This window comes from Muntiacus reevesi, chromosome 3 (assembly GCF_963930625.1).
Source record: "Muntiacus reevesi chromosome 3, mMunRee1.1, whole genome shotgun sequence".
NCBI classification, from domain to species: domain Eukaryota; kingdom Metazoa; phylum Chordata; class Mammalia; order Artiodactyla; family Cervidae; genus Muntiacus; species Muntiacus reevesi.
Genome location: NC_089251.1, coordinates 201,104,498 through 201,116,563, shown reverse-complemented (window position 1 = coordinate 201,116,563; position 12,066 = coordinate 201,104,498).

Sequence of the window (12,066 nt, the reverse complement as noted above, 5' to 3'; positions counted from 1 at the left end):
GGGGACATGAGGGTGGGGGCCCTTGGCAGCTTGAGAGTAGGCAGTGAAGATGGTCAGATATGCATTTTAAGCATAGTTCCTTGTGACATGAGCGAGGAATCTAGGAAGGCAGAGGTGGCAGCAAGGGTTACTTCCAGAGCTCCTGGGCCATCACAGAGGGCATAGACTGAGTTGTGGCACTGCCAGGCTACAAAAGACCATGGTTCTGGGGACAAGTCTGGGTTCTAACTTGGTTCTCTAGTTATCCAACTGGGGAGGCTCAGACAAGCTACTGAGATTCTCAAAATCTTAGGTGCTTCAGCTGTAAAGCAGGGACAGCAAACTTATTTCATCCAGTTGTCATGATCCCTCCATGAGTACTCAGACTGTATTAAGAGCAGGGCACATAGTAGGTACTTTGGCACATAGTAGGTACTTTGGCACATAGTAGGTGCTCAGCAAAGGGCTGGGTTGTTTTTTTTTTTAACTGCCCAGATGGTGGAAATAGGGACCAGAGAACTTTCACCAGAGGGTGAAAGTGAGAGACTCCTTAAGATCAAATCAGCAGACAGGAAGCAGCAAAGAAAAAAACAAAACATTGTGATGGTTGAGATCTGAGGATGGGGAAGAAGAGAGTGGCCTTATCAGAAACAATTAGTTTGTGGAGAGTATTAGTTTTCTGTGACAAATTACTCCAAAACATAATGATTTAAAGCAACAATCGACGTTTAATACCACACATGGTCATTCTCTTCAAGCAAGGCCACAGTTGTACCTGAGACTTGCTTTCAAGTTCCCAGTGAGAAGGAATCTGGCCCTACTTGGGTCAGGAGTATTCTCAGTCAGCTATGGCTAGAAGAACACTTACTGCATCCCTGGGGTGCCTCTGTGCATGTGTGTGCATGCGTGTGCATGTATCCCAATGTGTGCTCACAGGTGAATTTGCCTGCATGTCTGTGTGTGTGGTCATCATGACCAAAGAAGTCATCGTGAGTGAGGCTTCCATTCCCAGAAGCGTCAGCTGGAGTAGCACGCTTAATCTGGGAAAGGCCGCATTGGAACTTGTTTTAATCTCCATGGGCCCTACGATCTCTGTCGCAGCTACTCTGATGTTGCAGGGCCAGAGCATTCACAGGCAATAGACACAGAACAAAAAGAACGAGCCAGGCTGTGTCCCAGTAAAGCAGTTTCCAAAACAGGCAGCCAGCCAGCTTTGGCCTTTGAGCCATCGTTTGGCAATCCCTGAACCCAGTGCTGAAATTATTTCATGTTTGTTTTAGATTTTTCATTCTTGTCTGCGGTGGACGTGGAAATGCACAACCCCCCATCCTGCCTCCGTCTTGCAGCAGAGCCTCCTTCCAGAAGGACTGGCTGCCAGCTGCAGGCAATGTGGGCAGCAGACAGCCCTGGGGGGATCTCGCCAAGGCAGCCCCAGCTGCAGGAGTCTCCCCACTGAGGACATGCCCTCGCCTTTGCTGGGGGATGGCCAGCAATGGGGTGTAGTGGAGAGAGGCTCAGCCATTTTGTCCCAGAGTGCCTTACTGGTTGGCTCAGCTTTCAGTGGGCCTGTATCACAGTTCAACATTCAGCTTTGTCCAATCCTGCCTTTACCATCTTATGTGTTCCTTGGAGAACAATGTTTAAAAACTCAAACTTGTAATGTCATGAGTGTGGTACCAAGAATAGCTGCTCTGATGAACCAGAGGAGGAAGAGCTCTCCGAAGGCTGAAGCAGTCAAGGATGGCTTCCTGGAAGAGGTGGCATTGAAGCTGCCTTTAAAGGACTCCTTAACAAGTTAATTTGCTGAATGCTGGTGCTGAGCTGGCTGTTCTGAGGAGGAAGCAAGTCAGTGCTCCTCTGAAAAGAGGGGACCTCACCCCAGCACAGGGCACAGAGGGCTTGGTGCTGGGGAACAAGTGCTGGGTTGACCTGGGAATTAGGTACATTTCCACCACAAGGAAGGTCTTCACAGTTAAGAATTCCTCTCATGTTGAGTCTCCAGTTCTGAGTGCATTTCTGTGCTTCTGGTTTGAGGATATCCCTGGGATGGGTTTGGGGAAAAAGCAGAGAACAGCAAGCCCCATGCCCTTCCTGTCCACCGTACCGGGCCATCCCACCATAGACTTCCACGAGCCCTATGCTGTGGTTGTGCTCTCAAAGAGGTCACGCGCTCGTGCTTCCCAGGGATGAAGTCACGGGGGCTGTGGGGAGGTGCAGCGCAGGTGCCTGGGGAGGTGAGCCTTCAGGAAGGCTTCACGGAGTTGGAGTCAGGTGAAAGGATGAGTGGGATCGGGGTGGGCGGGAAGAGGGGAGGGGCCCTTAGAGAGAACAGTGGCCAGGCGTGGACCCCATCGAGGACTGGAGAGTCTTCAGGGGAGCCTGGGTGAGGCTCCATGGGTGTCGGTGCTCTGAGTCCCGTAACCTCTCTGACCAGCGCCCCAGTTACAGGTTAGGGACGTTCTGTCCTTGCTCCGAATCCTCTGGGCTCAGGCCCACCCTAGGACCTGGAGTGTCTGCTCCCAAGATGGGCTTATCCCTCATTTATCCCTGGTCCCATCACCGGCCAGCTGGGGGGTTGGGGAGAGAAGAGGCGGGGGCATTGGGCAGGAATCAGTCATTCAACAGAGAGTTACTGAGTGCAGGTGTGTGACTGGTGATGGAGTCCATAGTAAACAAGGACAGATACCTGGGAGCGTCTCCGACCCTGCCAGTCTCCTTCTCGAGAGTGACCCAAAGGTGAGGGTCACAGCTGTGCCAGGAAGCCCTCACACGTGCTGGGGATGCTGGCAAAGCCAGGGCATCTCCTCCCCCCAAAATGAGCAAAAGATAAATTGAAAAATGGATGGAATACTTCAAACAAGGCCTGACGCACCAGGGGAAATCCAGAACTTTGCCAGATGTCCTTACACTGACTTGACTGCTAGTATTTAGTGGTGTGTCCTAGTGGGGGGAGGCTGGCTGAGTGCCCCAAATGTTTCCAAGGCTCATATGCCTCCAGAGTCTTAATCTGCTCTGCAAAGGGTCATGAGGGTGTGGCTCAGGTGTGGTTGTGGAGTGGTGTGTGAAAGAAGGAAAAATTAGAAACAACGCCAATGCCCACCTGTGGGGGGCCGGTTCCCCATGTCTGGGGATGCGGCCCCGTAAGCTCCAGGTATTGAGAGAAGACAGGAGGATGTGGGATCCCGCAGAGATGCCCGGCTTAGCAGCAGCAAAGTGTGACTGATGTAGGCCACTTGGGTTTTGTTCTTAAAGTGTAGAGCCACAGAGAAGCCTGAAAGGAAGTGTTCCAGAATTTAAGACGTGAACACCTGCAGCTGGTGGAATTACAGCTGGTGGATTTTGTTTTATTTTACTTTGTAATTATTTAACTTTATTTCACTTCTTAATTTTATTTTACTTCTTTTATTTTATTGTTCTTTGTCATTTTATTATTTTGCTGATAATTTCCTTTTTATTTTATCTTACTTTATTTTACTTTATCTTATTTGATTTGATTTGACTTTATTTTTGCTTTTATGTGTTTTCCAAATGTTCCACAATGAATAGATATCACCCAGGTAATCAATTACAAGCTTCAGTGGTCCCTGTAAAGCATTCGCCAACTGTTTCTAAGCTCTCTGGGGCTGCTGCTGAGAGCTGGACGGAGGGGATCAGGTGGGGCCCTGACCCCAAGATCTCCAGCCCCTTGGAGTGGGGTCGGGTAGGGGTCTCTAAGCCCTGGGAATAGAAGTGCCCAGAACCCTTTCACTGAACAAGCCCTGTCAGGAGAACCCCTATGAAGGGGCAGATTTGCAGCCTTGGGGTCCCTCACACAGAGAACGTGAAGGCAGCAACGCAGACCAGGAACTGCTTGGGTTGGTTGTGAAGGCAAACACACGGGGCTGCGGCCCCAGCTGGCAGGTTTCAACACCTGTTCCCTCCTGTTTACCTGCCCAGGGGAGCTCCGGGCGCAGGGCCAGGCCCACCCGCAGCCTGGCCCAGTGCACCCATGTGCATCCCTGGCAGCGCGGGGCCTGGGGAGGCTCCCGGGAGAACCCTGGGATGCCCAGCCAAGGCCTGCAGGATGTGGAGTCCAGTGCGAAGGCTGGAGGCAGGGAAGCAAGGGGCTTGGTGAGGCCTTCAGGTGGGGCTGGCAAAGCTTAGGCATCAGCTGACCACACTGGACGTGGGGCAGGGACGACTCCAGGTGGGAGTCTGAGAGGGGAGGAAGGGACCTGGTGTTCGAGAGAGAATGCAAGAGACATGAACCCAACAGACAGCACAGGGGCAGGTTTGAGACCTCGTGGGGAGAGAGGTGAGCCAGAGGCTGGGGGTCTTGATGAGACTCTGGGCTGCTGTGAGGGTGTGTGGGGACAGCAGGAGCCCTGACCAAGCCACCGCCAAGCAAAGGTACTGGGTGGACATGCTACTGAGGGCTGCGCACCCCTCGAGCGGCCAGGACAGGGGGACAGGCTGTGCTGGCAGGCAGAGGGAGCCCCGAGCCACCCTGCCTTGGTCATCAGCGTCAGCATGGTGGCACCAACGAGGCAGAACAGGGGAGCTTTGGGGTGATGCCCCAGCGGAGAAGAGCTCCCGCTTCTCAGAGTCCACCTTGTCTGAGTGGCAGGGCTCACTGCTAGAGCTGTTGTGGGGGGAAAGGGTGGCAGCACCCCAAATCTGAGGGGCCTCCCTGTATGGGGGACGGAAGGGATGGTTCCTGGAAACCCCAGAGCAGGAAGGGACAGCTCTGCAGTCACACCCTCCAGTGGATCTTGGGTTCAATTACATTTCCTGACTTTGGTCTCAGCTATGTGTAACTGGGTTCTTGTCCCTCTTGGTAAATAATTTTGGTTTTTAAATAACTTCCCCATTTACTCTTCCCCTCTCTGGAGCCTCAAGTCTGAGGAAGGAGGAGAAGACACCCCACCCTCTGGGTCCCCAGCCACCACGGGAGGGTAATGTCCTGGATGTGGACCCCCAGCCCCGGTCACGCCTTCGGATGACGGCAGTCACACTGCCGCCTGGATGACAGCCTCCCCAGAAGCCTTGAGCCAGAACGGCCCAGCTTAGCCGCTCCCAAATTCCTGTCCCGCCGAAACCGGGTGAGATAATAAACGTTATTGTTGTTTGGGCTTCTGAGTTTTGTGGGAATTTATTATGTAACAATAGAGAAAGTGCTGGAAGAGCACAATGCTGAGTGAACAGTGGGGGGTTGGGGGGTGGGTTGGAGCCCAGGTGAGGCTGGAGAGGTGGGCAGAGGAGGATGGGGCTTGAACTTGAGAGCTCCCGGGAAGCCTGGGTGGAGGGTGTTGAGCAGAGGTGGGACACAGCACGATGTCACACTAGGGAGCGAGAAGCCTTGAGGCTCCTGCAGGGATGGGTGGGGGTGCGGCATGAGGTGGAGTTGCGGCAAACAAGTGAGGCTTGCAACGTGCCCTTAGGTCCAGCACGCAGACAGGCAGAGGGGCCCTTGGCCTGAGCCGTTTGGGTGGGTTGGGGTGAAATCAGACCACACGATCTGAGAAGTGAGCAGAAGGTGAAGAAGTGGATAGGGTGTAACCACTCCATCACGGAGGTGGCGCTGAAGGAGAGAGGCAGGGAGGGGGCTGCTGCCTCTTAGCAGGGGGCGTCCCCAAAGGGCTCCAACACTCCCTTCCTCCAAGAGTGTCTGAGTGCCTACAACCTGGGCATTCACTCATGGCGGTCTCCAAGTGGGCCCTGAAGAGCAGGCAAGGTCTGTCCTGGACGATGGGCTTCCCCTCACCCCCTCTGTGTTCCCTGCCTCACCCCCACCCCCTGAGTGGGCCTATAGAGTCAACTAGTGAATGAGCAAGTGTCTACTTGGATTGTTATAGGTGGAGAAAAAGGGCAGTTTGCAGATGGGTATCACCAGATGATTGAGCAGGTGGCCACCACATCCCTGGGCACTTGAATGTGTCTTGTTAACGACCGAGCCTCCTCCCCACGCCATGACATGGCAGCAGCTCGGAAGGTCCCGTGGATGGCCGCGCTCTCAGCTCTGGAGCCGGTCACACCTGAACGACCTCAGACTTGGCTCGTCCATCACTGAGTTAGTGAAGGCATGAGGGCCAGCAGGGTGTCCAGGTGAGAGCCCGTCTGGCCTTGAGGTCCCGGGGATGGCCTTGACGGGGCTCTGGAAAGGAACAGCCTCCACAAAGTCCAGGCCCGAGGGCAAATCTGGGGCCTGTCACAGAGGAAATTCCCTCAGCCTGCGGGTGGTAAGAGGAGGCCTGACAAGAGTCCACAGGGTCTGCCGTGAGGACTTGGCTGACATGGAGAGGCAGCCAGAAGGAGGTGGAATGGGCAGTGCGTGCAGAGAACTTTCCATCTCTCTGTCCCTCCACGTTGGATTGGCTGCTCCACTTCAGTCATAAGCAGGGGCACAACCAGGGTCAAATCCAGTCTCTCTGACTCTGAGCCTGTGTCCTCTCCTCTGGGCAGACTGAAAACTTAGATGACCTGGTTTCTTCAGAATGACTGCAATCCAGACAGAGCAGTATTGGCAAAGGGATAGACACATAGATCAATGAACAGAATCGAGAGCCTGGAAATAGACCCATATATATGCCCAGATGATTTGCAACAGAAGTGCAAAGGCAAGACCATCGTCAAAATCTAATCTTTCAGCAGATGGTGCTAGAATAATTAGCCATCCATAGGTAAACAATGAACTTTGATCCATACCTCCCGCCATATACAGAAAAATGACTCAAAATGGAGAGTAATGTAAATGTATAATTTAGAAGTATAAATTTCTAGGAGAAAAATATCTGTGACCTGTGTTAGGAAAAAGAGACAATTTGTAACAAGAAAAATTCATATATTGGAGTCTGCCAAGATTTGGAAATTTTTGTTCTTTGAAATGAAGAGGAGATGGATTCAGAGTCTGTTAAGGATTCTCAAAGGTCAGTGATAAGAAAATAAATCACCTGATTAAAAATGGACAAAAGACACACGAGTGGCAAATAAGCTCCTGAAAAGATGATGAGCGTACCTAAGGGTCAGGGATATGCAAATTAAAACAGCAGTGAGACCTGATGACACGCCTGTTAGGATGTCTAAGGCAAACAATCAGAAAAGGGCCATACCAAGGGCTGACCAGGATGTGACACAAGGATCTCTCACGGCACTGATGGCAACGCAGAGATGTACGACCGCTTCCGAAAACAGTGGGCAGTTTCTTAAAAAGTCAAACATAGTCCTACCATGTGATCTAGGCTCTTTGCTTCTCAGTACTAACCCACGTGGAGTGAAAACTGATGTCCACACAAACACCTGTGTGAATGTTTACAGCGGCTTTTGTTGTTGTTGTTCGGTTGCTAAGTTGCGTCTGACTCTTTGCGGCCTGTGGACTGAAGCACACCAGACTTCCCTGTCCTTCACTATCTCTTGGAGTTTGCCCAGACTCATGTCCATTAAGTTGGTGATGCCTTCCAAGCAACCATCTCATCCTCTGCTGCCGCCTTCTCCTCTTGCCCTCAGTCTTTCCCGGCAGCAGGGTCTTTTACAATGAGTAAATGGCTCTCTCACCAGGTGACCAATGAATTGGAGCTTCAGCCTCAGCATCATATTTAGGATTGATTTCCTTTAGGATTGACTGGTTTAATCTGTTTGCAGTTCCAGGGCCTCTCAAAGGTTCTTCCACATTCAGTATTTTTTATGGTCCAACTGTCATTTTATTCAAGATCAATTCAAGCTGGAAACAACGCAGATGTCCTTCAAGAGGTGAACAGGAAGCAACTGGCGCTATATCCAAAAAGTGGCATGAAATTTTCAGCAATAAAAAGCAAGACAGAAACAACGTGGATAAATCTTAAAGCATTTCGCTAAGTGAATGAAACTAGAAATAAAAGAAAACATAATGTATGATTCGATTTTTATGACATTCGGCCAAAGCCTATTGGGACAGGAGGCAAATAGGCGATTGCAGGGTTGAGGAGAGAGGCTGAGTACAAAGTAGCGGCTCGAAGGCAGTCTGGGGGAACGGGACTGTTTTGTTCAGTACTGTGCTGGCTGAATACACAACTATATGCCTTTGTCAAAGCCCATGGGCCTATACACTACAAAGGATAAACTTCACTACATACAAATTCTGAAAATTAACCAGGGTGTGAAGAACCCAAAATGGAATGCAGATTGTGACCAATGAACCAGATTTTATTACAATTGAATGAAATAATCACATGGAAGGAGATGGGGGTGAAAGGAGACACCTGAGTAATTTTAAACAGTGTTCTGTTTGGTTGCTGTAAGGCGAAATCGAAGGATCTAGCCACAAACATGAACACAGGTTGATGACTTTCTCACAGGGTACAGGTTAGCGTTCTGATACCTGTGTACTGCGCTCAGTCACATCCAACTCTCTGTGACCCTATGGACTGCAGCCCGCCAGGCTTCTCTGTCCATGGGATTCTCCAGGCAAGAATACTGGAGTGGGTTGCCATCTCCTCCTCCAGGGGTCTTCCCGACCCAGGAATTGAACCCATGTCTCCTGAGTCTCCTGCATTGCAGCAGGCAGATTCTTTACCCACTGAGCTACCTGGAAGCCCCTGCATGTATGTATACTAGAGCTGAACAAACAAGTAATTTACTGTGGATAAGGACAGGTTTATCACTTCAGACAAAAAAAAACTTTCAAGTAAACAAGGAGAAGATGCTAGAATGAACCCCGTGGTGTTGGGTTGGAGTTGGAGGTGTCAGGGTGTATATACACACGGACCCTTATGTGTGCATACACACACACACACACACGTGTATAAATGGACATACGAAGAGGCATATAGATGTGTGCACATGCATGGTTAGCATACAAGCACACATCTCCTGGCTCTGCCACTGAGAGGGCTGAGAAGCAGTGACACCTCAAGAGCAATGTGTGTATCAGGCACACAGATCTTGGTTCCTCAGAATCATCCTCCAGTAGAAGGAACCAGGGTTCCTTGGGGGAAGTGATTGATTCCAGGGCTGAGGCAGGGAAAATATAAGGCTAAAAAATATAGATGCATATGAAAATGATACAGGGCAAAGGAGAGAAATTCCAGTGCCAGGAAGATAAGCTTAATGTGCTTTCTCTGATTCCTATCACTAAGTACAACGAAAACCCCCAGGCCATATATAAACCAAATATAAGAAGATCTGAGAGGTGGAGAGAAGAAGGCAGACTGTCTGTGGACAGTTGACGGCTATTTTATTGGAGTATGTTGGTTATTGACTAAAACTTATGTCTTAATAAACCCTTAACTCATGTCAAATGACAAAAATTCTATGACCATTCAAAGGGAAAAGATTATCTTTAAAAAATGTAGCTGAGAAAATGATGTTCATGTGCAAAAGAGTGAAGCTGGAAACTTATATACAAAAATTAATTTCAAATGGATCAAAGACTTAAATGTAAAAACTAAAACGTCTTTGAAGAAAACATAGGGGAAAAGCTTCATGACATGAACTTATGAATGATTTTTTAGATATGACACCAAAAGCACAAGCAACTAAAGAAGAAATAGGTAAACTGGACCACACTTGAATAAAAACATTTCTATGCACTAAATAACACAATTAATAGAGTAGAAAGTCAACCCATGGAAAGGAAGAGAAAAATTTGCAAATCATATATCTGATAAGGGGTCAACATCTAGAACACATAAAAAACACCTACCACTCAACAACAACAAAAAGCCTGATTTTATGGCAAAGAGTCTGAACATACACATTTTTCCAAAGAATATATACCAATGGTCAGCAAGGATATATTCAGTGATACTAATCATTAGGGGAATGGAAATCAAAACCACAATGAAATAATACCTCACACCCATTAGGATACCTACTGTCAGAAAAACAAAAGCAAAAACATCAACCAAGGGGAAAAAACCACAGAAAATAACAAGAATGTGAGATAATGTGGAGAAATTGGAACTCTTGTGCTTTGCTGGTGGGAATGTAAAGCGGTTCAATGACTATGGAAAACAGTATGGTGATACCTAAAAAAAATTACAAATAGTATTATCACATGATCCAGCAATTCCACTTCTGGATATATGCCCAAAATAATTGAAAGCAGGGTCTTGAAGAGATTTTGGTAGGTTTAAGGTCATAGCAGCATTATTGATAATGGGCAAAAGGTGGAGGCTGCCCAAATGTCTGTTGATGGATATATTCAAAAAATGTGGTATAATCCATATATGTAATGGAATATTACTGAGTTTAAACAGGAAGGAAATTCTGACACATGCAGTAACATGGATGAACCTTAAAGACATTATGCTAAGTGAAATAAGCCAGTCACAAAAAGTCAAATGCTATATGATTCCACTTGTACGAAGTATTAGAATAGTGCCATTCATAGTGCCCTCAGTACCATGGTGGTTGCCAGCGGCTGGGGGAAGGGTGGTCTGAGGAGTTACTGTTTAATGGATTCAGAATTTCAGTTTTGCAAGATGAAGAGTTCAGAGATGGATGGTAGTGATGGTTGCACAACAGTGTGAGTGTACTTAATGCCACTGAACTGGAAGAACGGTTGAGATGATGAGCATTGTGTTATGCATGGTGATGGTTAAATGGCTAAGTCGTCTCCAACTCTTGCAACTCCATGGACTGCAGCCTGCCGGGTTCCTTTGTCCCTGGAATTCTCCAGGCATTAGCCACAACTGAAAAAAGTTCTCTGTCTTGTTTAGGCTACCCTTTTCCTGGACCTTTAGTTAGTGAGAGCAGGCTTTTTGTTGGGGCTTTTTTTCCCCCTTGTCTCTGTCCATTGGTGTTTCTGGGTTGTTGACTCTTTTGCTCAAAGTCTGAGGTATATGAGGCAACTCTCTGGTATGTGATTTCCTGGGGACCCAGAGTCCCTAGCCAGCTGGCCTCTTCTCTCCACTTTTGAGTCCTTTTATGTTTAAAAAAATTTTTTTAATTGAAGTATAGTTGATGTACGATATTATATAAATCACGTGTGTGCTCAGTCATGTTAGGCTCTTTGCGACCCTGTGGACTGCAGCCCACCAAGGTCCTCTGTCCATGAAATTTTCCAGGCGAGAACACTGGAACAGGTTGCCATTTCCTATCCCAGGGGATCTTTTTGACCCAGGGACTGAACTTGCATTTCATGCATCTCCTGAATTGGCAGGCAGATTCTTGTTTTCCTCAAGCAAGAGGTCAGACCCTCCTCTTCCCCCACCCCCCAGGCCTCCGGAAGGTGTGGAAAGCTCTGGGTCAAAGCATAGCAGGGAAGCCTCTGTATTTTCCTCCTCAAAGAGACAGCCCCCCCACACCTCAGCCAGGCCCAGCCTTCAGCCAGAAGGGACTCCTTTCTTCTGGGGCCTCTTAGTGCCATGCTAAGTCACTTCCATCATGTCCAGCTCCGTGAGACCCTACGGACTAGAGCCCCCGGGCTCCTCTGTCCATGGGACTCTCCAGGGAAGAATATTGGAGTGGGTTGCCATGCCCTCCTCCAGGGGATCTTCCTGACCCAGGGATTGAACTGGCATCTCTTGCATATTCTGCATCGGCAGGCAGGTTCTTTACCACTAGCATCCCCTGGGAAGCTCCACACTGATCGAAAGATTGTGGGCTTAGCAGGTGTAAAACATCACACTGCCCCAGATCCAGTCCTTCTCAGAGCTCTGAGGAGGGCCTTCTGTATTCTGGCCCTTTACAGAGGACAGTCTCATTGAATCCTCCCAATTCTTCAAAGATCAGACTTAGTGCCAATTCACCGAGGAGAAAATGGAGGTTCAAAGAAGTTAATTCATCCGTCCAAGGTCACACAGCTGCTGAGTGGTAGGCAGGAGGACCAGGAGTCAGGTGGCCTGACTTTTCTTCAGCCCAAGATTTTCTGCATAGGAGACATCCCAGATGTGGGTTTGTCTAGGGACCCAAAGCTTCACGGAGCATCCTTGGTTTGGACCATTGTCCACCTCCGAGGACTGAGTGCAGTCCCCAGGGCCATAACTTGTGTCCCACCTCGCTGGGTAACAGGTAGGCTCCCCTGACTTTAAAAGCCAAGAGGAGGAGGAGCAAGAAGCCAGCTGACTTGAGATTTTCTGAGAAGCATACAGGTTTCTCTTTCCTAGCCTCAAAAGGCCTATCTGGGTTCAG